Source organism: Meleagris gallopavo, chromosome 11 (genome assembly GCF_905368555.1).
Source record: "Meleagris gallopavo chromosome 11, MGAL_WU_HG_1.1, whole genome shotgun sequence".
Taxonomy (NCBI): Eukaryota; Metazoa; Chordata; class Aves; order Galliformes; family Phasianidae; genus Meleagris; species Meleagris gallopavo.
The window spans coordinates 15411941-15438626 of NC_139414.1; the positions used below are offsets into that span (position 1 = coordinate 15411941).

Sequence of the window (26686 nt, forward strand, 5' to 3'; positions counted from 1 at the left end):
CTGCAAACGTAAGGATGCTCCTCATAAGGACAAACGCTGCTCTCGGTGGTTCCATGTCCTGCCAGGCCCTCGGAGGGGGAACGGAGCACGAGGAGAACTGCTGCCTCCAATTAATCAAGGAGCAAAGGCTGGCGCAGCCAAGGAGCACTCAGATTTATCTCCCGCCTGCCTGACTTGGCTCCGCTCCCCCAGCTTTTGGCAGCAGCAGCTGAGACGCGGCGGCTGGCGGAAACCCGCAGTGTGTCCGGTGGAGCTGGGGCCGGGCTGAGGAACCTGCTGGGGGTCCCCAATGGGATGGGGACAACAGGCAGCCTGAGGCTTGGAGGTCCCTTCCCTGCTGCCACGTGTCAGTGACTCACCATGGGTATGGGTACCCAAGTGTGTGTTAGTGGGTTCTGCTCCCTCTTTGCCACCGCTGCCTGCACTGGGGCATGGGGAGCCCATGGGGAACCAGAGCTGCCCTGGCCCCGCCACTTCAAAGCCGCGAGGGGAACATAATGATGTGCGAAACGCCGGGCTGCCAGCACCCCGCGTCCGGCCCCAGCCTTCCTTTTAAGTAAATAACTCCATCTAATTGTGTCACTCTCATTCCACGTGAAAGGAGGCAAGATTGAGCACGTGTGCAGTCACCGCGGGTGCAGGACATCAGCTCGCCGTGCGTCCCCCGCTCTGCGGTGGCCCGGTCACATCTGGGACACCCCAGCACTGGGACACACAGCCACGGCCCCATGGTGGCAGGATGCCCTACACCCGGCCCCGAGGCAGAGCATCCCTCCTTGCAGCTGATAGCCAAGCTGCTTTCATCACTTCTGTTCCTTCAACTGGATTAAAAGAAAAAAGCATGAAGAGCAGAAGCACGTCCTTGTGAGCAGCTCTCAGAGGAGCTGCTGAGCTTTTCTTGTTTCTGGAAGAGTCGGGTGAGCAAGGTGATGGTGAGGCTGATGATACCCTGTGTCCTTTCACAGGATGCAGCCCCCCAGCCAAGCTGTGCAACATGGGCAGCCTTTCCCAATACCAAAAATGTGCCACTGCTGCTTTGGCTACACGTCCCCTAAGCTGCCCTCTAGATGTGCCTGGGCACGTGGCATTGCTGCTCCCCAGTTATAGCTCCAGTAAGGGATACCCAAGGGGGAGCATGGGAAGTCCCTCTGAGCCCATGGCAGGACACTTTGCCATGACAGTCCCCCATTCCCACTCCTACCGATCCCAGAACACGCTCAGCCCCCCCTTACAGGCTATGCGATGCTGCTGGGTGGCTGCAGCCTGGATTATTTCTGTGGATGAGCCTCTGGCTGCTGTCTGCAGGCTGCCTGACCCCACTTCTCGCCTCCTGTCCCATAACCTCCAGGCATGACATCAGCTATCCACCACAGGACATGGAGCAAACACCTGCACTCACGGGGTAGCCTCCTTCCAGCTCATCAATCCTTTGCTTTACAGGGCTTTTTGCTCACCGGGCAGATGAAATAAAGCAATGATTAAAAGGAAAAATAGGAAAATAAATGGCACCATGTGCAGCCGTTTGGACACCCCAGATGGCTTGTCAGCGGGGTTTGACTCACAGGTCTCCAGCACAGATGGTTGGGGAAAAACCACTGTCCTCTGCAGGGGGCAGCCCCGGCCCCCCGCCATGCTGATGCAGAGGGGTTGGGGCCATGCTGCAGCTCTGGGGTTCGTATTCCCCACCGCAATGCATCGAGCACTGCACCCCTGCAGCATGCTGCATCCTTGGGCAGCTTGGTTTGCACCCAGCAATGCTGAAACATTACTCTCCTGGGCAGGTGAAACTGGGGGCAAGGGAAGACTGGGGGGTTTGGTGGCTACACTCAGCCCTTGCTCACCCCCATCCTTCCTCCTTCTCCTCCTCCTCTATGGCCTAATTTGGAGCAAAACCTCCTCAGAGCAGGGCATGCATCTGTCTTTGCCCACAAACATCACTCACTTGGGTGTGGTGGCATCGGCACTAGAAAGGAGCAATAATTACTAGCACTGGAACCAAGGGCAGTCCACACCAGCAGTGATGTAGCATTTCCATTAGGAACCCCACACTGCTCTATTACCATGGCATTAGCACCTGCAGCATCCATGGGAGCAGGAGAGGATGCTCCCCACTAACAGTCCCCACTGGTCCGCAGCTGGGACTTGGTGTCACCCCATCACACAGAGGGTCTGTCCCAGCATCTCAGCATTTGGATTTGTTTTCTCGTTATTTTTGTCCAGAGATCTCTGGTTTTCATTGTAAAGCTCCAAACTTTCCCCTCCGCTTCCCTGTGTGCAACAACATCTCCAACCCTCCCCTGCTCGGAGACTCCCAAAGGCTCCAGGAAGAGGGAGGTTTGTGATAAACAGATGGGAAATGGGGAAAATAGTCAAACAAAGAGAGGAATGAGAAGGAGAAGAGAACAAGGTGCGGATTCCTGGCCAGTCAGGCGGGAGGGGGAAGCGAGAGGATTATTACGTTAGGAGCAGCTTCAAACTCCCAATTCTCAGGGCATGAAACCTGCACAATTTAAAGTAGTCAAAACAAACCCTTTGCCGCTATTTATACTTTAGCTGCCTGCAGGCGGCAAAACCTTGACTCCATCTTCCAGCCCTAATAGATTCCAGGTGTTTTCCAATAAACTCCCCTCCTCCAGCAAGGAGCCCCAACCAGCTCCCAGCACCTCTCACTCTGAATGGAGGGACATGGCTGCTCTGTCGGTATCTTCATCCTGCTCCTCACGTACCCCATCCCCAAATGCTTTGGTTTTATCCATTGCTCAGAGTAGAGATGAGCTTTAGGCATCATCAGCACTGCCTTCTGCAGGGTGGAGGATGCTCACCTCCATCAGCCACAGGGAATTAGAGCTCAGCATCCAAGTAACACCTGTAGAATCAGGGGCCCATCCCTCAAGGACTCCATCCCTGTAGGACCCCATCCTCAGACCTACAGCATCTCCTTACTGCAGTGGCTAACTCCTCTCCCAACCACATATTTGAGTCTGAATTCATTTTTTTCTCCCCTTTGAAACCTCCAGCTGTGGCATCCTGCTTTACCTGCTGAGCTGGAGGAGTCTCTGCTATCAGATATCTTCCCCCGGTGCAGCTCAGGTCTCCTCCCCTTTGATCGGCCGATGGGGATCCTTCCATTTCTCACGGTAAGCAGTTCTGGCAGCTCAGCCCTATGCACCTCAGCTCGCTCCCGATCCTATTACTGCTTTCCAATATCCTCTGCAGGAATGGGGTCACCAGCACTAGGGCTGGTGCTTTCTGTGAGGGAAGGATGGAGCCCTTTGGAGTCACATTGAGTGAAATAAATAAAACGCAGCAGCAAAGACAAATAGTTTCCAGGCACTGCGTTGGCATTTTGGCCTAATGACTGATTAATCTGAACCGGAGCCTCATTACAGATTCACGGATCGATGGGATCGGATCGTTAGCTCCGGCACCCCCTCCTGCAATCAGCACTGCAGGCGGCAGCACTGCCGGGGATGGATTAAAGGCTCAGCCTGAGTGGGGAGCCGGCAGCAGGAGGGAAAGCAGTGAGAGTAGGGTTAGGAAAGGCACCATCACTGTGCCGAGGGACAAGAGAATGGCCGTGCTGCAGTCCGGTCCCAGCATGGATTTGCTCTGCAGATACAGGAAAGCATCTTTCAGCTGTGAGGGACAGCCAGCAGGGACAGCCCTGGGGAATGGCATCTGTATCCTGGCCATGCTGAACGAAAAACCCCAATGGCGGTATAGGCGGAAACACTGCCCACCACCCTGCAGAACTCCAGGAGGAGACCCCCGGTAAGTGCCAGGTACTGCCTGATGAGATGCCGTGTCACACTTCTCCCACGCGCTGTACAAGGAGGGTGCAATGGGTGTGGAAAGGGTAGGCTAAGCCTCATGCCCCACTCATGGCACCAACTGGGGCCGTCCTGATGCGCTGGAGCCATCTCGCTGTCACCTTTGCTAGGGACTTAGCCCATCACAGCAGTCCTTTCATTTTGCTTCTGTGCAAGGGGTGGGGGGGGCTCCTAGGACCTGCAGCCATGCAGAGGGAGCAGAAAGCGGTCCTGGTGTGGACAGCCCTACTGCCGTGCCCCAGGGCCAGCCCTGGCTGCAGCTCCGGTGCCCTCCAGCCGCTCCCCAGCTGTCGGATGTCAGCTGATTAATTTTGCCTGGGATTAATTAAGGAGCAGGCAGTGTGTGCTGTGCTGGCAGAGGGGCTGGGTGACTCGCTGGGGTCAGTGACCTCTGTGGTCACGACCACCTCCAGCTGGATTGTAACCTGGTGGCTGCTGAGGATCATGGTCGGTGCCATGGAGCACTGCTGTGCCTTTCCCCAAGCAGTGCTGTGGGGATGTCTGGCACCAAGCAGGCACAGTGCCGTGGGCTGCAAGGAATCAACTGTGCCAAAAAGGAATGAGGCTGGGGAATATAAGAGGAGATGGAGGCAGAGTCAGTAGGAATGCCAAATAGAGGAGGCGGGAAGTGGCTGGATAAGCAGAAACACAGCAAGATGTGCTTCACTGGCACGGTGTCAGCATGGGAGACATGCAGGTGAAGCCCTGCACACTCGATGTGCTGCCACTCTCCTGGTGGGGCTCAGTCTTTCCCCATGTCTGTACAGCCACCGGCACCTGGTGCTAATGGATCAATGCAGATGTAGTGTAGCATCCCTGCAAGCATCTGGCAACATGCAGTGCAAGTGGTCACAAAGCATGTGTGCATCCACACAACACCATGGCTGCGCATGGTGCATCTCTCCTTGTCCCACTTCGTAGTGGTTGGGACTCAATTCCCAGGGCCGCTTTGCTGGTGGTCCCACGCGGGGCAGCATTGGGAGGTATCGCTTACAGTGGTCAACGTCTGGCTCTGGGCCCCCCCTTGGAAGGGAAAAAGGAAAAGAGGGGGGAAAAGAAAAATCCCCACCAAAGGGAACATTTGCTCCAACTCCCCAGCTGGGGCATTATTACTGCTATGGCAAGAGATCCGTGTCAGAGTTTTACAAAGAAAAACTACCAGGAGAAATACATAACCTTTTCTTAACATCAGCAGCTCAATTAGCTAATGACAGCAAAGCATTCTCCAGTGTCACCAATCCCGCTCGCCAGGAGGAGGCAGGGCGCGGGGCAGCCGCGTGTTTGTACAGCTGCGCGCGGCGCTGCGCCGGGGTCAGCTCCTTGCGCCTTATCTCGGGAAGGATCTCTCCCTGCCTTCCACACGCGTGCGCGCACACATGCTTTGGAGAAGAAAGCTCCACTCTGCATGAGAAGGTTAACAAATACCAGACTGCCTCTAAAAATACCTCTCCAATCGATGCCTAGCATAAGCCATCCCAGAATGCTGAAAGCTGCAAGAAAAGCAATTTGTTTCCCGTAGGATTGCTCCTCCCACTGCTCAGAGCTCATCTCATACATCCACCCATCCATACATCCTATCTATCCAGCCATCCACCCAACCATCCACCCAACGTCCCATCTATTCAACCACCCATCCATCCATCCAACCGTCCACCCAACCATTCACCCAATGACCCATCCTATCCAGCCACCCAACCATCCACTTGTCCACCCAACCATTCACCCACTGTCCCATCTATACAATTACTCAGCCATCCACCTGCCCGTTCATCCACCTGACCATCCAATCATCTACCCAATCATCCACCCAACATCCCATCCGTCCATCCACCTGTCCATCCATCCACTCGTCCATCCAATCATCCACTGAACTACCCACCTGCCCTTTCATCCACCCACACATCCAACCATCCACCTCTCCCTCTACCCATCTGCCCATCCACCCCACCTGGCAGTCTCTAAAAGGCTGCTCCTTCTCCTTCCCCTCAAACAAATGTCTCAGTATTAAGCCATTTGTCTGTGCCAATTGATTCAATATTGAGACGCGACTTGTAGCCACTTGTATCTAAATAGAATCTAAATTGTTATTATGGCTCCATGGTTGCAGCTTCTTCAGCGTCGCCCCTCATCTTGCCAGCTCTCCGCTCTGCCCTAATTGCCTTCAGTGCGCTGAAAACATGAGCGCGTACAATTTGCAGGGAAGAAATTATCATCACATCTCCTTTCAGATCTCGCTAAATGCCGTTGTGTTTATTCATTCATTCACCCTGAGATGGCTCCCAGGGCAGTGAGCAGCAGGCGGGCTAATAGCTGGCAGCACTGCTGGTCCCAGGCCAGGAAGAAGGAGTGGGGAGGGCGACCCAGTGCTGAAGTGATGTATGAGTGCGCCCTATCCCCAAGCGCTGCCCACAACCCCAAGCATCAGTTTTTGAGGTCAGGATCCCTGGGACGCAGGGCTGCCCAACATGCTGTTCATTCTTTCAATATTGTTACACTGGAAAATGAAAAATAAATATGAATGAATTCAGTGTTAACCGTGCGAGATAGGATGCCGTATACTCACGCGGTTAAGTAAAAGAGAGTAAATGGAAATCTTTATCGCTGTAGACTGCTGAATATTAATAGTTATTGTTTGAGTCGCTGCAGCGTGGAAAAGTCAATTATAACCTAAGTGTAAAAATGTCCTGAATTATAGATAAACTAGGCAGGGAGGGAGACGGATCTCCCCCACACATTGCAAAAACCTTGGTGTAAGGAGAAATAGATGTGATAAGAACTTTAAAACAGTAACTGACAAAATGCAAGGGATGATTCTTTACATTATTTAATGCTATATATGGAAGCTCCAAAGGGTTAAGTGTCTGTGTGTGGAACATTTGCAGTATTTCCGCAGCCTACACGGAGGCACAGGCAATGGAGGGGAACTAACGTGTTTGCATCTCCAGCAGGAAACCAGAATTTTCCGAGCAGCCCCACCCCCGGCAGCACTGGGGTTTCCTAGCACATTTGAGGACCCAGAAGAGCAGTTGGCTCCTGCATGCTCCTGGGAGCTGAGAGTAGGAGGCACGAGGGTGACACGAGGATGAGCCTTCCATCAGCCCCACAGCACAGGGTGAGGGTATGAATCAGGGCTCTGCAGCCCTCCCCAAAGGGCAGCATCCCTTCCTGCCCCAAGCGGAGCTTTCCAGACCACGTTAACCCCAAACGCGATTGCTCCCAAGCGGTGCCAAGTGACCCATCCCTGGCTGAGAGCAGCAATAACAAGAGCAGGTTTCCAGAGTAAGGAGGTCTGACCTGACCCCGAAGGCAATGTGCTTCCCATGCAGCAGTTAATCCCTCCCGCTCCCACCACTGCCTAACGCCAGGTCAGTGTTTGCATACCCGCATGGCTTAAACTGGCATTGCTGGGCTGGGGGTCACGGCATCACTCTCTCACACCCCCAGCTGCTCACCAGCCCCACTGCTGAGCCTGCACAACTCCTTCTATTAGAAGCCATAATTAAGGTCAAAAACTATTTCTATTACAAGCTTCCTTTCCTCACTTAGAGCTTCCGGAAAAATTCTCTTTTTTGCTCTAATTTTTTCCATGCTCTGAGCCTGGAGGCAAATTGGGAGTTAATGGATAAATGAAGCCCATCGTGGAGCATCGCAGGCCGCACGCTGTCCTGCTTCCAGCGTTGTTCCATGGAAGCGCGTCCCGCTCCGGAGCTCCCTTACATCCGAGCAGTGCAGAAAGCTGATTAACATTAAGCTGATTAACGTGGGACCATTGTTTAGGGCTATCCTGTGGAGCCGTCCTATTCATTCCGCTGTGACACCACACGCTGCGCCTGCGTGCAGATGTTGGCGTAGGCACTTGGGAGAGCCCAAATACTAAAACCGGTTCAAAATAATAATAATAATAGTAATAATAACAGTGAAGCAGTGCCTGTAGCCACAATCTGACTGCTGTGGTCAAGGGCACACGTCCCAGCTATGCCATGAGCTCAGGGCTCTGCTCAGCCCCATTCGCTGCCCATAGCCATGCCATGAGACAGTGCACTGATGGTTCCGTCTTGCAGCAGCACAAAGGCTTGAGTCTGCTGGATCCCCCACGGTGCCAGGGACAAGCCCTGGGGACATCCTATTGCATCTGCGCCCTGCAGAGACCTGAGGCTTGATGCAATTAGTGTAATTTCCTTGAGGAATCCAAGAAAACACTGGTTCCCCAATTCTGTTGGAATTCCTACACTTCCAGACATGCAGGTTAGCCGTCCGGCACCACCAAAACATTTCTGCTCACAGACAGAACTTGTGAGTCATTACAGCAACAAATACAGACAAGATCGATATCACCTTCCCAAGTTACCCCAAGCACTGCTGGCCTGGAGAAAAACATCTGATCCAAGCTGGGAAAGAGGGGAAACAAGAACAGGACCCCACAGGTACTGTGCCTGCACAGGGCTAATGCGAGCTTGTGCAGAGGTACAAGGGCACTTTAGGAGGGGTCCCTACCGCAGCAGCAGTTTCTCCCCGGGGTCTCGGGCCGTGCACAAGGATAGGAGCGGGGCAGCCCTTGTGTGCGCTAATCGCCTCCGTCTGCTCACCATACGGGCGGCCGCTGCGGCCCCGGAGCAGAGAGGAATGCTTTTGTTTGCCGAGCACACTTGGCAGCCGGAAGGGATCTCTGGAAAGCAAAGCGGGCACTTAACAAGCCGCGGCCTTCCAGGGTCATCAGAGGGAGCCAGAAAGTGAGGCTGCGTCCTGAGTGCCCGCTCCGTGCCGTCCACGGGAACTCCGTCAGGCAGATTCCACGCGGGGCTGCCCGTGGGCTCACCTTCAGGTGGGAGAAAAGCTGTGGTTTTGGCAGCACTCCCTCTGCTCAGGGCATCCCCCCTACGTGGTGCCGGCACTCCTCGCGTGGGATCAGCATTTCATCAGCGCACGGAGGGGAGCGGCCACGTCGGGGACAGAGGGGTGAAAGGGCAATGGCTGATCCCCAAACCACCCAGCCACCAGAACAAAATTCCCCTTCTAACAAGGCATGGAGCAAACAAATTATCTTTGTTGTTAGGAAATCTGTAAGCACTTATCGTTATAATTACCATCTGTGGTTTTGCAACTCAGGTAGAGTAGCAGCAGCAGCGCTGATACGGGCTCAGCTCGGCCCCGCGGGCTGCTAATCAAAACCAAGCCGTTTGCCTTCAGGTTGGAGATGATGTCAAACTTGATTGAGCGTCCACCTTTGATGGCTTTACCTGAGACCCAACAACATCTGCGTCTCGCTCACAGTAGCTCTGAAAGGTGATACGTGTGCAGGAGCAAAGCGCTGCCACCGCGCCTGGAGAGGTGAGCTCTGAGCAAAGCGTCTGAGCTTCAGAAATCAATAAGTGCTTCTTTAAAACAAAAATGTGTAAACAACAGAGAGTGAGGCCTAAAGAGCTGGTCAGAAGATTTATATGCAGCTTAGTTCAAATTTCTGTAATCTATTTAAATTAATAGCCACGTCCCGTGCTAAATTGCTTCCAGAGGCCAACAGCTCCCAAGGTACTGCATTCCCTGCAGGGGAAATATGGAGGGGACCTCACCGTGGGGACGTGGTGCAGCCGGGGCACATGAGGATCCTGTGCACTGCAGCAAAGTGGAAAACAAGTGCAATGAATTGCAACACAGTGCAATGCAATGAGGCAACACAATGCTTGAGATGCTGCAGAGGCACCCTTGGGAAGAGGGCTGGGGTGCCTGCACCCCTCTGTTTGCTGTACTCACGTACAGGAGCATTCTCCCATCCCCAACAAAGAGGGGGGCACTCTTCACCATGCTGCATGGTTGCACAAAGTTTGTGCTTGCCCTATGTTTTCCATGTTAAAATCCTTCCTTTGGTTCCTAATAGCTGTGTCAGTGTAAAACTAAAATCCCCGGGAGCAGTGGGGGCACAACTCAGGCAGGGCAGATTTCAGCCGATTCACAGAATCTGAAGGCAGCCAAATGGAGAAACTCTTGCAGACGTTTTGAGGAGCAGCTCAGATGCCTCTCTTTGTGGCAATGCACTGCATTTCCCTGGGGTGCCGCAGCAATTTTCCCACCGGTAATTCTTCCAAGTTGTGCAATATTTTAAGCTTCTGAGAAATCTGTGCTGAGCTTGTGTTTGTTCACTGGGGTCTCAGAGGATATGGGGAGTGAATTTTTCCTCAAACTGGGCTCATGCCTGAGGTTGTGCCCTCCCATCCTGGGTAAAAGGTAAAGGAAAAGGAAAATCATATGGGAGCACAGAGAATGGGAGGAAGGAGCAGGACCTCGAGCAGAAAGCAAAGCCCAGCAATGTAGCCCTGCAAGCTGGAAGCACCATTGCACAATGCAGCACTTGCGACATGCCCCCGGTCTAACAAACAAGGTGCTCAGCATGCCAGCAATACCACTGCTCTGCCCCATGTGGGACACAGCTCTCAGCTGTCCCCAGACATCCCACAAAGCTCATTCTTTTCCTGGCCCCCATCTCCACGGAGCCTCCCACCCTGGTCCAGCACTGGCCATCACCGATTTGCTGCATTTTGGGAACCTCCAGGGAGCACAAAGGTGAGTGTGCTCCCAAAGTCCCTTTTTTTGAGCAACTTCCATAGGGCTTGGGGGGCAGAACAGCAGGTTGGGGGGCCCAGGGCTGTGTTTGCAGTGTATGGGGTGAGGTCCATGTTTGTCCTGCAGACTAACGCTCACTCCTCGTGCAGCACAGCCGCCAAAAGCAGCTCTTCCTGCATCATCTCACACCTGCCTCGCAAAGCTGCTCTCCATCCAACACACGCAGCCTGGTTGTGAGCTCGGCATATGTTTGCATAACCTCGGGTTTTTGGCCGGAAACCAGGCTTCAGGAGGATTTCTCAGGCTTTCAAAACCTCTCGCGGTGTCAGGGCCGCGGGTACGTGCGCGCTCACCGCACAACGTGATGGGAAGGAGCCTTGGCCAGCGGCAAGGGGGAATGGCTCCGGCCGAATTTTTGGGATCACACCTTGCTTTTTCCTCCCAGGAGATGCTTTCTTTCAGCCATCATAAAAAGGTATTGGATATTCACTCAAAGATGCCCAGGAGAGCGAGCAGAAGGGAGGCAGGCTGCACCGCGGCGCTGTGGATAACTGATTGCTTTGCTCATTTTGGTCTGACCCAGAACAAATATGTTTCATTTTTCCAATGAGCTGGTAAAAAAATACAGTCCCCTTATTTCTAGTTTACTTAGAGCCTGTTTTTTTTTTTTCTTTTTTTCCCTCTTCTTTCATTCCCTTTTTAATACAGAGCAATTTCAGAACAAAAAGCCAAAAGAGCAACTTGAAAACCAGTTTTTAGTGTTTCCTTATTCCTGTCAATACAATTTGCCCCGCTCAGACTGATGGCACCAATCACTGCAGTCACCTCGGGAGACTTTTTGGCCCCTTCCCTGCTGGCTGTGGCCACTCTGCCCGGCTGTGCCTTGGCTGGGATGGATGCAGTGACACCAGGGTGGCACTTCTTGTGCAGGATGAAGCTGGCAGCAAGACACCCTTCTATCCCATCCCATTCCATCTCATCCCACATCATTCCATTACAATGCCGACCCATCTCAAGCCATCCCACCTCAGCCATATTCAACCTAACTGTCCATCTCATCCCAACCAAATCCAACCCAACTCTACATGCCATTCCATCCACAATAACATGCCAATCCATTTCATCCCATCCCATTCCAACCAAATCCAAGCCAACCTTCTATCCCATCCAATTCTGCTCCCCTCCCAGCTCTGCTCACTGCTCGCCTCAGCGCGGTTTCCCTAGCGAAAGGCACTTTCAGACTGAAGCAGAGACTCAGTTTGCCAAAATATTTGACAACACGACGAGCAGCTTGGCGGGGTGCCAGGAGCCCCATTTGAAAAGTGAAATTCGGCATGCTCCGGCCCTGGGAGCGGTTCCCACGCAGTGAGGGAGGGTGACGGCAGCGCCCGGGGCTGTGGGAGAGCGGGGGGCCCATCGCCTGCTTGCCATGACCCGTGCTGAGGGTGGGCAGCCCCAGGGCAGGGATGCAGGAGCTGAGCGTGGCAGGTTGCCTGGATTTAGGGTCAGAGTGCTGCCAGAACCCAGCCATCCACCACCAGGGCATGGAGAACCGAACCACGCTGGGGCACAGCTGAGGTTTTGGGCACCCACCACCAATATTTTCCCTTTGCTCACAGGTGGTTGAACCAGGCTGGGAAGCAGCCCTGATGCCATGCAGCTCAGCAGTCTGCATCTGGGAGCTACGTACTTTGTACCTTCCTCGCCGCCACCTGCGACACAGCCACAGAGCTGCAGTGTGCACTCTGCCAGCACAGGAGGATGTACAGGACCACATCTCCCATGGAGAGGACAGGGTCCTGCCACCAGTTCCCCCAGTAAGTTGTCAGGATTTAACACAGGGCACATTCAGCCATGTGGATCTCATCCTTCTCCCTGTGTCATAAATTGCTGAGCACACACCGGTGTGCTGTAAAACTGACCCAGAATGAAAAATGAGGTCTTGCAAGACCGATGCCTCATGCTCGGAGGTGCGGTGGTGAATTAGAGAGGATGGGGCTGCTCTCTGCCCCCCAAATTATCCACCCTTCGTTGCATTACCAGCACTAAGCCCTATTGCCAAAGAGGCAGAACAACAAAATGAAAGAGCAGAACGCCGCAGTGAACACAGCGAGCAGAGCAGCGGGCAGCATCCCCAACAGCAGCACCGTGTGTCCAGCAGCCCCAAATCCCAGCACAGAAAGACGGCGCTTCAGGAAGGAGGGAGCGGAAAGGAGGAAAGTCTTTGCTGAGATCCCCAAAGCATTAATCCCAGATTCGAGCTATGAAGTAGAGCGCTGAGATGGAAAAGAGCCCAGCCTTTTGCCAGGATGCTGATGTTCATGAAAAGAATAAATATCTGGAAGGAGGCTGCCTGTTATTACTGGAATAACACAATCACAAAGGAGCACACCACAAACAATTACACTGGAACTAAGAGGGATGGACGCCGGCTCTGTACACAATTAGGCACAGCTATGAGTCAGGGAAACGAGCGTTTTCTAGAAACACTGCTCTTCGTAGCACAGAAACCGCCTCCTGGATGGCAGGATAAAGTTAAGAGAGAAAAAAAGAAAAAAGGGAGTAAGAATCTGCAGTATCATAACAGAAATCACAGATCAATGTGTTTGCCCTAGGAAATGAACAGATACACATCAGGACTTGGCAGCCGAAGGAGTCTCCCAAATGAAGCAGAAACAGCTCAAAAGGAAAGGAACAAAACAGAAAGGGAAGGAGGGAGGGAGGGAAAGGGAAGACGGCGCGGGCTCCGGAGCAGACACCATCAATCTGCGCGGAGCGGAGCAGCCGTACCTGCCTCCTGCCGGCCGGGGCCGTGCACCGGGAGAGGGACATCAGGCCTGAGAAAATACAGATGATTGGCTTCCAAGTGCCTTTCCTTGCCAAAATTTACAGGCCTGCAGTTCTTGGTTAATAGATGGTGCTCCCCTTAGAGCTTCTAATGGAAGAGGCTGAAATGAAAACCACCCGCTCCCCACGGGAGGGGGGGTCCAATCGCACAGCCGGAGCGAATGTGTTCTGCATCATCTCTGCCGGGATGGAGCCCGGACACCTCATCACATGGCCCAAGATAACGAGCTATGTGGAAGTGGGAATGCAGATTTTTAAATTAAAAAAGAAAGAGAAACCGCCCAGCACAAAGGGATTGTCACTAGGAGAGCATAAAGGAAACTTTACCACGGGATGCCACAGGCACGGGCCAGCCACTCACACACAGCGCACTGCAGGCTGCCCACCCGGAGCTGCTACCTGGGCATGCACCATGGCCACCCCAGTGCTGCGGACCCCTGGCTCTGCCCCAGCAGAGCCCATTCCCAGGGGCCAACAGGGAGCAATCGGTGCGATGCTGCAACAGCCATTAAGAACAACAGGCAGCAAACTCCTCCATCAATATTCTGGATGCACGACCTAACCCTTGCTATAAATCATCCTTGATCACGTGCAGAATGCAATCCTGGCGGCGTCGGTGAGGTGTCGTGCAGCTCCACAGGCAGCACTCAATGCAAAGTGTCGAATTAGCAGGTGACGCGTTGACAGCCTGACCATGCGTACCCCCTGCTGCCACCCCGCAGCCCCCAGTCCTGCACTGAGCACAGGGAGCAATGGAGCAGTCCCGTGCTTGGCTCTCAGGGACAAGGTGGCCATAAAAATGATTTTTCTGCTAAGCCAAAGGCAGGTGAGGGAGCTCCCATTCAAACAGGGCTATCAGCACAGTGCCTGCAGGGAGCATGCGGAGAGAGGAGCGCGCAGCCCACCGTACAGCGCGGTGCGTGCATATTTAATGCATTTGCTTGGCAGATGGAATAACTTTGTTAACAGACTATTTAAATTCCTGAGGGGGTACCTGTAACTATTAGAAATTGATTTTATGAGCCTGTTATACAAACATCACTCTTCAAGGTCTAAAGCATATTGAAATTCTTCCTGTTCTTTCTCAAACAGATGGCGCTAAGAATTTTTCTGAACCGACTCGTATTCATAAATACGGCCCTCCAATCCCTCTTGCAAGACAGAACCAACCCTAATTAGAACGGTGAGCCCTCACCATCTTTTCCTCATCATGCAGTTCCCATAAAACTGCTCCAGAAGAGGAAGGTTTTGGCCAACCCCTCCCCCAGCAAGCAACAGGGAGTGTTCCCAACCGGCTGTCACAATTAGAATAAAGAGAAACTCCGTTGGATTGTGGGGCTCAGGGGCTGATTTCCAAGAAAAGGCCAAAGGGCTCAGAATCAAGCAATTGGCATGGGGTCCTTGGGCACCTCCAGAGACTGGGAGCATGGCTGGGTGCTGCTGTACAGTCAATGGCCCAGGGCCAACTATGAATTCCTTTCTTCAAGCAGACACATTTATGGAATGATTGAATGAGTTTGGTTCTGGGTGGAAGTGGAGGTGGTTGAGGCCTTCCACTGAGGGCAGAGAACCAATGCACAGTGCTATGAGGTGCCCAGCTTTGTGCTGCAGTTCACAGAGCCATAGAACCATTAAGTTAGAAGGAACACTTACAGGCCATCTGATCCAACTCCCTGCACTGAACAGGGACACCTACAGCTCCATCAGGTGCTCAGAGCCCCATACGAACACCTTGAGCGTCTCCAGGGATGGAGCATCCACCACATCTCTAGGCATTGAGGCTCCACAGCTCAAATACTTCACCGGATATTTTCTTTACTGTGCTGCCATTGCCATTCATGAACAACCCTGAGCTTAGCTACAGTCATAAAGAGCATTCACTGAATGGAAAAAAATCATTAAAAATTGTGGTCTCTTCCTGGACAACTCGGCAACAGCAAGTGCCAGCTACATTTGTCGAATAAATTGCTTGCAGGGAGTAGTTTTACTAGCTCTAAATGGGATGAAATTAAGCAAAGGGAAATGAATGCCAAGTGCATACACAAAAGCATTGCTGGGCGTGAGATGTGCGAGGTGGGGAGGAGCCCTATGGGGCCACGCAGGCCCCACAATGGCTGAACCTCAATGCCTGGCACGTCTCCCTGTGCACCCCACGATTTGGGGCTGCTTAGCCTCGGCTTGGAATTCCAGCTCTCAGCAGCAGAGGGCAGGGGCTGGCCACAGAGCCAGTGAGTGGGGCTATCAGGTTGGCAGAGTGGAAGAAGTGGGGGTCTGGTGGGGGGTGAACAGCAGCTTGTGCCAAGAATTACCCAGCAGCACCAAACAGGTTTTATGGGGACACTCGGATTTTGGAAGCTGGGGCATCAAGCACATGGAGAGGAGAGGAGCTTGCAGGAATGAGTTAGCTATACGTATTTGGGCTGCCTGAGCACATCCTGGGGATGCCCCTCCAGCTCCCACCCCAGCCCCTCTGACTGGGGCTGCTCCAGGGTTAAGCAGAGCAGCACCGGGTGCGGAGGCAGCTCTGGCATCCGGCCGAGCTTCCCAGACTGTTCTCTCCCAGAGCTCCGGGGAAGGGAAGAAGAGAAGAGGGTCTCATTAAAACAGAGAAAAAGCAAAAACCCTCAGATGATTCGCTCGTTCCATCTGCTCTCCTATTTGGTCAGCTCATGCAGCGTGAGCTATCCCAGGCTGAGGGCTGCTCCCTGCTAAGTGGATGCTGTAAGGACATTTTATAGGCTCCATCCTCTGCAGAGACACCCAGCAGGGCATGGGAAACAACCAGGGACAGGAGATTTCCAGATCCCTTTCTAAAGGGCCAGCAACAGCCTTGAGGCTCCCGAGTGTGCTCCAACCCCATCAGCACCCCCAGGGCTTCTCCATGTGTTGCCCCTTGGGTAGAAGGCATCTCTATAGCTCCCAAGAAGAAACCCAGCGAGCAGAACAGCCTGCTGTGCCCCCAGGGCGATGGCGCATAGCAAATTGCTGCAGACAGGAGGCTGTAATGCAATCCAGCAGCAGCAAGGAATTCAGCATCATCCCCGGCTGAGCGCACACTGCGCCGTGCCACAGAGTGGGGAGGTGACAACCCTTGTGCAGAGCAGAGGGGATGCAGATCCCAGCACTCCCCTATGGGAAGGAAGGTGTCCCCTGCCTGCTGTCCCAGCTGGTAGCCATGACCCAAAGTGTCGTGGGAAGCAACAGAGGGGCTGGGAAAGAGGAGAGGCCATGGCACACTGGGCTCACTTGAGGCACATTGAACAAACACAGGCACTGGCTGCTATGGGGTAGCTCGTGGGGTTGAGCTGCATCCAAGAAACACCTCCCCTTCCAAAATAATCTATCACAGAATATCCCAAGGGACCCAGGCAGATCACTGAATCCAACTCCTGGCTCCACACAGGACCACCCAAAATAATCAGACCATATGTCTGAGAGAATTGTCCACATGCTTCCTGAGCTTTGGCAAGGTCGGCACCATGACAACGTCAACACCCAGATCACCACCACCAACAGCAGGCAAAATGCTCTCACCCAAAGTCTCCGAGTGAGACAGCACCCCAGACCATCACCGCACACCTCGAGCACAAAACCTGGTGAAAGAACAGCTCTGCATCCAAAACCAGCCCAGGACTGGTGGCAGAGGACACACCATGCAGGATGACACCAGTGAGGAAGAGCATCCAGGCGCTCCTAAGTCAGCCCCGTGGCAGAGAGAGGTGGGTACCGAGCGCTTCCATCACACTGGCACAGCAATTACAGCACCAGCCAAATGGTTACAGAGGCTGGAGGGCTTGATTTAAATAAATAATAATAATTTAGCTTCCAAATTGCTCCCACATTGAGGTGCTCCAGGCTTTGTGCAGCGCAATGAAAGCCATCTCAAAAAGAAACAACAACAAAAAGCACAGTAAAATGTTATCAGAAAAACACTACTCATTAAAATTAACAATTAAAACAAATTAGAAAGGCTCTACTGACACAGAGGGGGAGGAAGAGCATCCAAACAAGGAGAAACGCCGGGTAATTTTTAGTTACTGATAAGTAAAATAATGGTCTCATTTAGTACTGATTACCTAGAATTATTTAATTTTATTTCAAATTATTCAATTTTTGGTTGAGGTTAACTAGTAATTTTTAATTACCGTTACATAATGCAATGACGAATGGCTCTTATTTCCCCCTGGCCGCGCGGAGGAGTGGAGGAAATCAATAGGCATTCCTGGCAAATTATCCGGCGACTGGATGAAATGATAGCAGCCTCCCCATTAGCGGGAAGCGCCGAGCCGTGGCCGGGTGCGAGCTCTGGGGCACGGCGCTGGGAAGGAGGAGGATGCCGTCGGAGCTGCAGGGCAGGCTGGGTGCCCACAGCACCAGCTCCAGGAGGGGAATTTTGGGGTGGCTTTGGGGAGCATTGGGTTGGAAGCAGGTGGAGCCGCGTTTAGGGAAGCGGTGCTGTTTTTAGTGAAGAGCCGGCTCTGCCACAGCTCTGTGGCTGTGTCATTGATTTTTCTTGCTGATGGAAACAACCGGCAGGACTGAAAATATTTGCAAACTGCTCGGGTCAAAAGAGGGAACGGCAACAATAGCACGGAGTGGTGGGGGAAGCAGTGCAGAGCCACACCGTGCCGCTTCCCCCCGGCTCTCAGGGATGTTTTCTTTCCCCTGGGCACGCTGACGACCCTGTTTGTCTATTTTTTTTTTTATCCTCAAGCAGCGGCACTCCCTGGGCATTCACCTCAAGCGGAACAGCCTCAATTTGTTAAGGACTGAGGATAGGAAGCGTCAGAGGAAGGGGCAGTGGGACAGGCGTCCCTGGCTCCATCCCGCATCTGTGCACAGCTCCAAATGGCCACAGTTCACCTTCCCAGCTGCGGGAGAGCTGCCTTGGCTCCACCACTGCATGGGAAGGCAGGTTCAGCTCAAAGCGGCCCCGATAAAGCGGAGATGGAGCCAGGAAAAACGGGAGGGCGTTCAGAGTGAGCACGAGGTTCAAGCCAGTGAATGCTGGGGGTGATGGGGAAATGCCTAAACAAACGCAGGGAGAGCTGGCAAGACGGCTGTCTGCAGACCAGGACTGGGGGCTGTAACGGAGGCAGGAGCACTGCACTGCAGCAGGAGGAAAAAAAAAAAAAAAAGAAAAAGAAAAAAAAAAAAAAGAATGATTAAAAAAGGAGCATTGTTCTGAGCTACAAAAACAGCATCTCGCCTCCAGCACCCTCCCCAGCGCCGGTCTCAGTGGGGAACATGCCCTGATTTGGTCACCGCCACGTAGAGGAGGTGGGAAATAAGCAGTGAGAGCATGGCCAGGGTTGGGGAGAGGTGCCAGGGTTCTGGCAAACCCCCATCCATCTGCAGAGGCCATCCAGCCCACGGAGGGGGTGGCTGCTGCAGGAGGAACTGACTGAGCAAAATCCCAGTTCTGGTGCGAAGAGCCCTGAAGCCCCCAAGCCAGAGGGGGGAGGAGGTCCAGCAAAGCCCCACCAAGAGCAACTGGGGCCGGGCTGAAGCCATGGCATCTTTGCATGGAGCTGGGAGGGGATGGGGAGCACCACTGCTCTCCCCCTCCCCCCAACACACACACACACACACACACACACACACACACACACACACACTATGCTCACGTCAGCTCCAGCCCATCACAACCAGAGCGTGGCCATGGGGCAGAGCCACAGAGCTGGAGCGCTGTTAGCGGCTGCTCCTTTCTATTTAAATGAAAGGAATAACTGTGAAGCATGATAAAAATCTCTATCTCTCCCCTCTGGCTTGCAGATAGGAGCCCCACAATTGTTCCTATTGGAAATTCAATTCCAATCAGCACGTTGGCAGGAAAGGATTAGGGCTGGTGCCAAAACACATTCATCCCAGCCAACGCTTCCCAGAGCCTCCCCAGGGCCACCCCAGTGCCCACCAAGGGCCGGCTGCAGGACACTGGCTCCTTCCACGTCCCCAGTTTGTCTTGTGGGGGTATGGGTCACCCCACTGAGGTGTCACCTCACACCTCTCCATGCTCAATATGGGCACAGAGTGAGCCATGCTGGGAGCCCTGACGCAGCAAAGCACATCTCGTGGGGTTTGGTTGCCTTGCTGCATGTGGGATGCTGGAGATGGAGCCAGGAGCAGAGGACTTTGAGCCATCGGAATTTTTAGGAGATAAAGCTGGATAAAAAGGAGGAAGGTAGAGGCATTACCCACAGCATCTTATCTGATCTGGCACCCAAGCCTACTATTGCCTCCACTTCCCTGTCTCGAGGAGGTTTTTAAACGCGTGCAGCTACAAATCACCCCTTCCAGTTGGAGTGTCAGATTAAATCAAGACAAACGCTCCCCTGTTCCACACCCCCCCTCAGCTGGGCCCGTTCCCAAACCCCCACCTCTCCCTGCCTGGCACCACCCCAAGCTTTGCCCTGGGAGACCGCTTCAGCCCCAGTGCCGCCAGCAAGGAAGTTTTTGCAACAGGCAGATTGCTGTCAGGCTGCCCCGGTCCCCCCTTTAAGCTCATTACCGGAGAGCTGGAGCTCATCCTGGCACCCAGACGGCCCCACATCCTGCAGGGGTGGGCACCTCCTGTCCCCACTTCGGGGCTGAGGCTGAATCCAAAGACAGAAAACTGGTGAGAAATTCACTTTTACGCAACGACGTGAGGGATGTATGGAACCCACTGCCCTAAGATACAGCAGGGCAGAGATTTTTGTGAGATTTATGAAGAAGAACCGACATTTCTGCAGCTAATAAAAGTTCCTGCAGCTCGGTGAGTCAAGGCAGGTAAAGAGAAGGTGCCTGGAGGGGAGGTGAGGCCATGTGCTCTGGAGCATGAGCTAATGACTAATAGCAGAAGACAAAGAAGAAAGCACTCCTGGGAGGTTGGGTTTTTCCTGTGTACCAGGTGTTTGCTCGTACCTTCTCTGAAGGTCCTGGCACATGTTGCTGCACGACAGGCTCTGCGATGAGCCACATCCCAGCCTCGCCTCGGGACAACAACTCCCCCCCTCCTAAATTTCCACGTGTTGTTTTGGTTTTAAATGAGAGCCAGATCTCCTAAAGCCTTTATCATTAATCCTGCTGACACACAGCCTGACCACAGGCACTGGGAAGCACCGCATGGGGCTGGCGGGGCCCCAGGAGCTGGGGGTCCTCATAGGTGAAGGCACTGAGGACACCAGGTTAACATGGGCCCACATGCCAGGTGGGGGGTGGGGAGGACCAAGCCAGAGCTCAGCTGTGGGCACAGCCCTTCCCAAGCATCCATCCCTGTGCCCAAGCACACACAGAGCCCTGACCCCATCCTCCTGCTGCTTACCAGCACTTGTGGTGCGTCTCCCACTGACATCCATCACCTTCAGCCTCCCAGGAGATCTGCAGGGAAGGAACGCTCGTTCTCGAGGTTGAATGTTTATTGACAGGGCTGCGGTGCACAGCTGGAAGCATCCAAAACTGGAAGTCTCTGCTCAAGAATCTCCATGCAGTTCAGCTGAGCAGCACTGAGACTGAAAGCTGCTAGCACAAAAAGCTCAGACCCCATACTGCTCCTCCGTTTCACGCTGCCACTGGGGAAAGCCAACCTGCCCAGCCCTGATCCTTAAAAAGGCGCAGCTGGGGCTGGGTGGGGGGACACAGATGTGGGCTGCAGGGGCCATCATGTGAGGCTGCCTGTTAGAAAATGAGTTTTGCACTGAGTGGGAGCAGTTTGCTCCATCTTGATACAGCAAAAAGCTCCACCTGTGGGAGCACTTTGGGGTTTGTTATGAAGATGCTCTCCTCTCCTTGCTCATTTTAAAAAATAAACCAATCAGCAAAGGAAACCCATGCAGTTTTGCTTTCCAGACCCAATTTGGGACCTCTGGGCACCGCCCTGTGTCCTCTGTGGGCAGCCCCTACTGCAACTCATAGAGCACGGGCAAAGGAAGTGATCCAGGCAGCAACCTCAAGGGAAGGGGTCCAGGGAGGGCTTTCTGCAGAACGATCCAAGAATTAAAAAAGATTTTATATATTAAGACTACAACCCTTGAGTGAAATATTAAAGCCCATTGACTGAAGAGGCTGCAGATGTTCCACTGGGAAGTTTGCCCTTCCACGATGCTAGGCTCAGAAGGGCCATGGGACCGCCCCGGTGTTCCCGGTGTGCTGGTGGGACGTTGGTGATGTTGATGTGGCATCACCTGACCCATCCCCTCCCACTGCTTCCCTTCTGCAAGTGACCCTGAGGGAAGTCGGAGGAATTAGGGATTAACAGAGAAAAACACATCGCCTAATTAAAAAGCGATATAATCAGGTGTGAGCCCGGGAACTGATGGGTTTTAAATCCTTGCATTGAGCTGCCGGCTGAGGAAAGCAGTTCCTGCTGGGAGCCCAACCCCACGGTGCTCCCTGACTGCAGTTCTCTCACCTCCCAGCAGCACTCCCAGCCCCCAGACTGGCCGTCTTCATTGGGATGAACTGGAAAGCCCCAACCCCCGTCCCCCGTGCTGCAGTGAGGTGTGTGCCATGGGGCCCTGCTCACGCTGCAGTGACATCTCCCGTGGTTTCCAAGTTACCACCATCTGAAATTGTGTTTAGATGAGAATAGAGGCTTTCATTAATGTGTAACATGTCCCCCGTGTGCCTAGAAAGCTCAGAAAGCGGCAGAAAAATTAAAAGTCATAATGTATTTTTATTCTTATTGATTTTTAAGCCTATCTCATTTTAGGGACCTGGCTCGTAATTTCTGAGCGCTTGTGGGATGGCGTAAAGTTCCCGAGGCCTCATGATAGGATTTTACAAAGGCTTTTCCGCATGTTTTATTTTTTAGTAACCTTGATAGCTAAACCCAGCCTCGTGGAGAAACGATTTTAATATTCAGGCCGACAAAAATAATTACTTCCCAGCGTCGTGGGGCAAACCGTCCGCACTGGGCTGCGCAGAGCTCCCCATCGCCGGGGCAGTGGGGCAGCTCTCAGCTCAGCTCTCTGCCCAACTTCGGGGCTTTTCCTTTTCCCAGTGCCCCATCCCCTTTGGAGCATCCCCAGGTGAGGAGGCCCCTGGATGCCCGGGCACCTCCAGCAGCGGTGCTGTCTTGGCCATCTGCGTGGGCTCCACGTGCGGCCGTGCTTTAATCAGGGCTTTGGGATCCTTCCTGCGGCCGCCCGGGGCAGGGGATATTTTAACTCTAAACACATTAGCGTGCGAGATTGAAAGGTAACGCGTCCTCCCCGGGCCGCTGAACAATGGAAAGGAACCTGGCTTTCATTTGCACAAAGCACGCAGTGGGAATTTCCCTAATCAAATAAAAAGAAAATGAAAAACTCTCTCTCTCCCTCTCTCCGAAAGTTTAATTCTCTTAATTACATTAATTGGAGAAATGCAGGATCCTCCTTTGTGCGTGGTTCTTCTCTGTGAAGGAGAGAAGGCTGCGGGAAGGGGCTTTTTTGGGGCCACCCCACACCTACAAGTGGCAGTGCAGAGATTGGATGGAGTCCTGCAGTGAAGTGCAGCAGTGATGCCCCGTGCTCATCTTTGAACCAAAGCACTGCACCTGGGGCTGAACCCATGCCTGGACAACGTGACTGGATGCTCCTACCCCACTGTCTGCTTCAGGTTCCTATGGGTGTCAGAAGGGAGAAGCAAGAGAAATTCGGGAGTACTTCATGGCTGGGGGTGGCACAAAATTTGGTAAAAGGGATTTGGAAGTTGTACCTACACTTAACTGAATCTAAATAGCATCCAGCCCACCCTACTGCTCCACTTTGGCTAAGAAAACAACTAATAAAGGAGAAATGCTGATTGCTCTGCACTTGGGAAAGTTGCCTTGCTTGGGAGATTGCAGTCTGTGCTCTGGACAAGATTGCTGGGCAACCAAAGGGTCAGCGCTGGGGAAGCTGAGCTGGGTGGGAGCAGAGCATCTCCATCCCCATTCTCATTGTTACCCCCAACCCCATCCCCATCCCCATCCCCATCCCCATCCGCACCCCCTGCCCTGCCAGCTCTGTGGCGCTCAGCCAGGAGCCCTCTCCCCAGCCAGGAAAGGTGACGCTCTCTCTATATTTAATGTGTAATGGGAAAAATCTGTGTTCGCTGTGTACTCTCTTAAAAAAAAAAGGAAAAACATAGAAGAAAGAAAATGGACACAGCCAGACCAGTTGGCTGAATGCTTTCATTAGGTTAAAAAAAAAAAAAAAGAAAAGGAAAGAGTCACCTTAGCAGGGAGCTCATGTCTGGAAAATTCCAGCCCTAATGACATAAGTTACGAAGAATTGAAAATTGGGATTAGAGAGGAACTGAGCATGGAACCCCAGTATCCTGCTCAGCATTTGGGTGGAGGTCACAGCAAGGGCTACTACGGCTTTGGGGCTCTGAATGATGGGTCTAGGGGTCAGGAGAGGGCCAGGGCTCCTTCAGGGCATCCCCTGCTTTGGGAACAGTTCCTGAAAGGAGTCGTGGATTACATGCAGCATCCTTCATCCCAAGCACCTCCTTTTCTGCTGTCCTGGTTCAGGCAGGGCTGAAGGCATGGCTCAGCCTGTGGCTGCACGGAGAGCCGAGCGCACGGATCTCTCTTTGTTTCACTCTGGCTGTGTTCAGCTGGGGCAGCTTTGTGCCAGAAGCCTCCTAAGTGAGTTTACTCCTGGCTTGCAGCGGGCTGCCTGGTGCCAAGAAACGCACAGGTGCAAATTAAATCAATATACCTGGCTCTTGGTGGTGGGGAGGGTCTCGGTGGAAGGGTTTGCACTGCGCTCACTGGGTCGGCTTTCAACTGGCTGGGGCCATGCAGCTTCCGCTCCCCCACCAGCACAGCTGTGGCTGCCCCTAATTAAGGCTGGTGGGACTCAGGGCAACGCGGGGTGCCCAGCTCTTGGACGGGGTTTTGGTTTCGGGTGCCCCAGCCTGCCTAGGGGAGATACCAAGCAGGAACCAGAGCGCAGACTAGAAGAAAGGAGCCCAACCTCACCTCTCTCTGATTTGTTTTGTTGTTCTGCACTGTTTACGGGCACCCAGGCATAGTCCTGGTGGCACCAGATGTGCCCAAATCATCCCAGTGTCATTCCGGAGCAGACAGAGAAGAGGGCAGCACCAGAAACTCACCTCCCACCCCTCCCTGCTGGGATGGAGAGCAGGGAGGGATCAGCGGTGTTATTTTACTTAATTTACGACTAAATGCCCCCAGAAGAGTTTAGCCCTTATTACAGAGCTATAATGGCCTATTAAGGGAGCAACGTTCCCTGGAAAGCAGCCCGGTGTCAGTGACTCCTTATGGAGATAAGAGCCCAATAGTCACACGCCGAGTGGTCGGGGCAAGGACGCAGGGATGCCGCCTGCCCACCCCAGAGATGGAAGCTCTGTGATGGAGGAGGAATCCCCCGCACTCATAAATCCCCAGATCCTCACTACACACTTTGTAATGGCAGCAAATGGGAAGTGCTGTCAGAAAATCCTCATTTTCTTTTGTGGCAAGTCACATCCAGAACCTGAAGAAAGGAATGACAACAGTAATATTGCTCAATTGCTGCTTAAAACTCCCATTTTGGATATGGTTGCATGCTCTTGCACTGCGTGGTCCCTGGAGCAGGGCAGTGCCCTCGAGCCCGCCTGCCTCCCACCACTGAGATCAATTAATTAATTTCGTATGGTGCTTTCAGAAAAGGGATCTCCCTCCCACCCTCAGCGCATCATTCCTGAGTGCGATCGGCCCCTGGCTCCTGGGTTTGTTATTGAACAGGGAACGTTTTCTCAGCAAAAAGTAAGGCTGAGCGATAAGGGCTGTGCAGGAACTGATAGAGACTTTGCAGATCGAATATGATGTTGTTTATTTGACTATGATGTATATTTAAAGGTCTCAGTTACAACTGGCCCCGGGCAATCTCTAATGAGCTGCAGCTGCCTGGACTCTCATTAGCTTTAATGACATCTTCTCAGTACATTTTTCTTGGGGTAAGACCTTGTCCTTTCTATGGTTGCGCGCACACTAAAACCAAGAGACATCTCACCCTAAAAGGGCAGCCAACTCAAAACAGTGGAGCAATGATAAATGATGCAAGTGCCCAGAAGAGACAAACCTTTCCTGGAAGAGTCATTGTTTATTTAAGGCAAACTAAATGTAATTTACTTTGGCACGCCTTCGAATTAGTCTGGGAGGTATTTGCGTGGAGGCTCAAGAAATAGGTAACAAAGTCGCCGTGTGTGTTAGGCAAAGATCAATTTGCAATTTCCCTGATTTTCTGCCATTCGTCTCATTCAGTGGGCAATCACCCGTGCTCTGCCGGCCTCCGGGCACAGAGGGCACAGGGGGATCTCCGTGGGGAGAGCCGGGATCAGGATGGAGCCCGGAGGCAGGAGCGGCAGCGCGCCCTTGGGGCCGTGCCCCACTGTGCCCAGCGCCCGCCGGGGCAGTGAGGGGCGGATATCCTCTGGTGACGGCCCCTCCTGAAGCAGAGCCCTTATCCTGTCTCCATCTCTACTTTGAGCATCAGGGGAGCAGTCATTAATCATCCGCCCCGTCCCTCCATGGGTGCACAATGGACTTCTTTATCCCGCGCTTCAGCAGCGCTGACATGTACAATAACAATCAGCCTTGACGTATCTGTACTGCACCAAAGAGCCTCTCTCAAAAGGTTCCTTTGCAACATCGCGGGTCAGAGTTAAAATATATTGGCTTATTGTGAGGCAGAGTGGTGCAGATCATATCGGAGATGCGTGCTGGTTCCTAGGGAGCGGTGTGGCGTCGCGAAAGCATCTTTTGGGCTGCGGGGCAGGAAGGTGACGCCAGCTTAGAGGGGTGGGTTTCCATTGCGACCGCTTTCTCATGGACTCCTTCCAGTGGGGAACTTTGGCTCTTTCTCCCCTTCCAAAAGAAGAGCTGCTGGCAGTGCGCAATGGGCACCGAGGCACCATCTGAAGGGCATGACAGAAATTGGGTTGAACTCTATCTCCCAGCTGGCGGCTTCCCCCCAGTTCTGCAGCCACACGCAGCCATGGCTTCACCTCTCCCAGCTGCACAGCCCTCCAGCACGAGGGGGCTTTGTGCAGGAGCAGCCGCAGGTGTGCACCAAATGGGAGAGGGAGAGCCCAGGGCAGCATCCCCTGGTGGGAGTAGGGATGGGGGCACTGCATAGCTCATGGATTTAAAGCTGGGTTAGGAATTTTTAGGCCCTCCTTAAATTCCTGGGCTCCCAAAGGCCACTGAGCCAGCAGAGGTATTTCTGGACAAGTTGCAGGAGCTACCAAATAACTGGGGAATGCTAAAAAAATAAAGCAAGGCAGGGGGTGGGGGAAATAAAAACAGGAAACAGGTGGGCTTTGCTTTTCCTTTTTTTTTTTTTTTTCCCCTCGTTGTTTCGCTGCTTTTTGTAGGGAAAGCTGGCTCCCCAAAGCTCGGATTGAACAGTTCACAGGGAAATAAATCACAACTCAATAATGACAGAGCACTTTGCAGCACTCCACTGTGCCCATGTGCACACTCCTGGCACTCCGCAGGTTAC

General features: G+C 53.2%; 2 long non-coding RNA genes across 2 annotated transcripts in view; one reads left to right on the forward strand and one right to left on the reverse strand.

Annotated features, from left to right (window-relative positions):
* Positions 1-13364, reverse strand: part of LOC104912675 (uncharacterized) — a 29072-nt gene extending 15708 nt beyond the window's left edge. The window contains exon 1 of the long non-coding RNA XR_014885585.1: positions 13176-13364. This is a non-coding gene — a long non-coding RNA (uncharacterized LOC104912675). The remainder of the gene's footprint in view (positions 1-13175) is intronic.
* Positions 10248-14522, forward strand: LOC104912676 (uncharacterized). The gene is made up of 3 exons (XR_794799.4): positions 10248-10385; positions 12005-12202; positions 14325-14522. It is a non-coding gene; the product is annotated as an uncharacterized LOC104912676 (long non-coding RNA).
* Positions 14523-26686: the final 12164 nt, after the last annotated feature.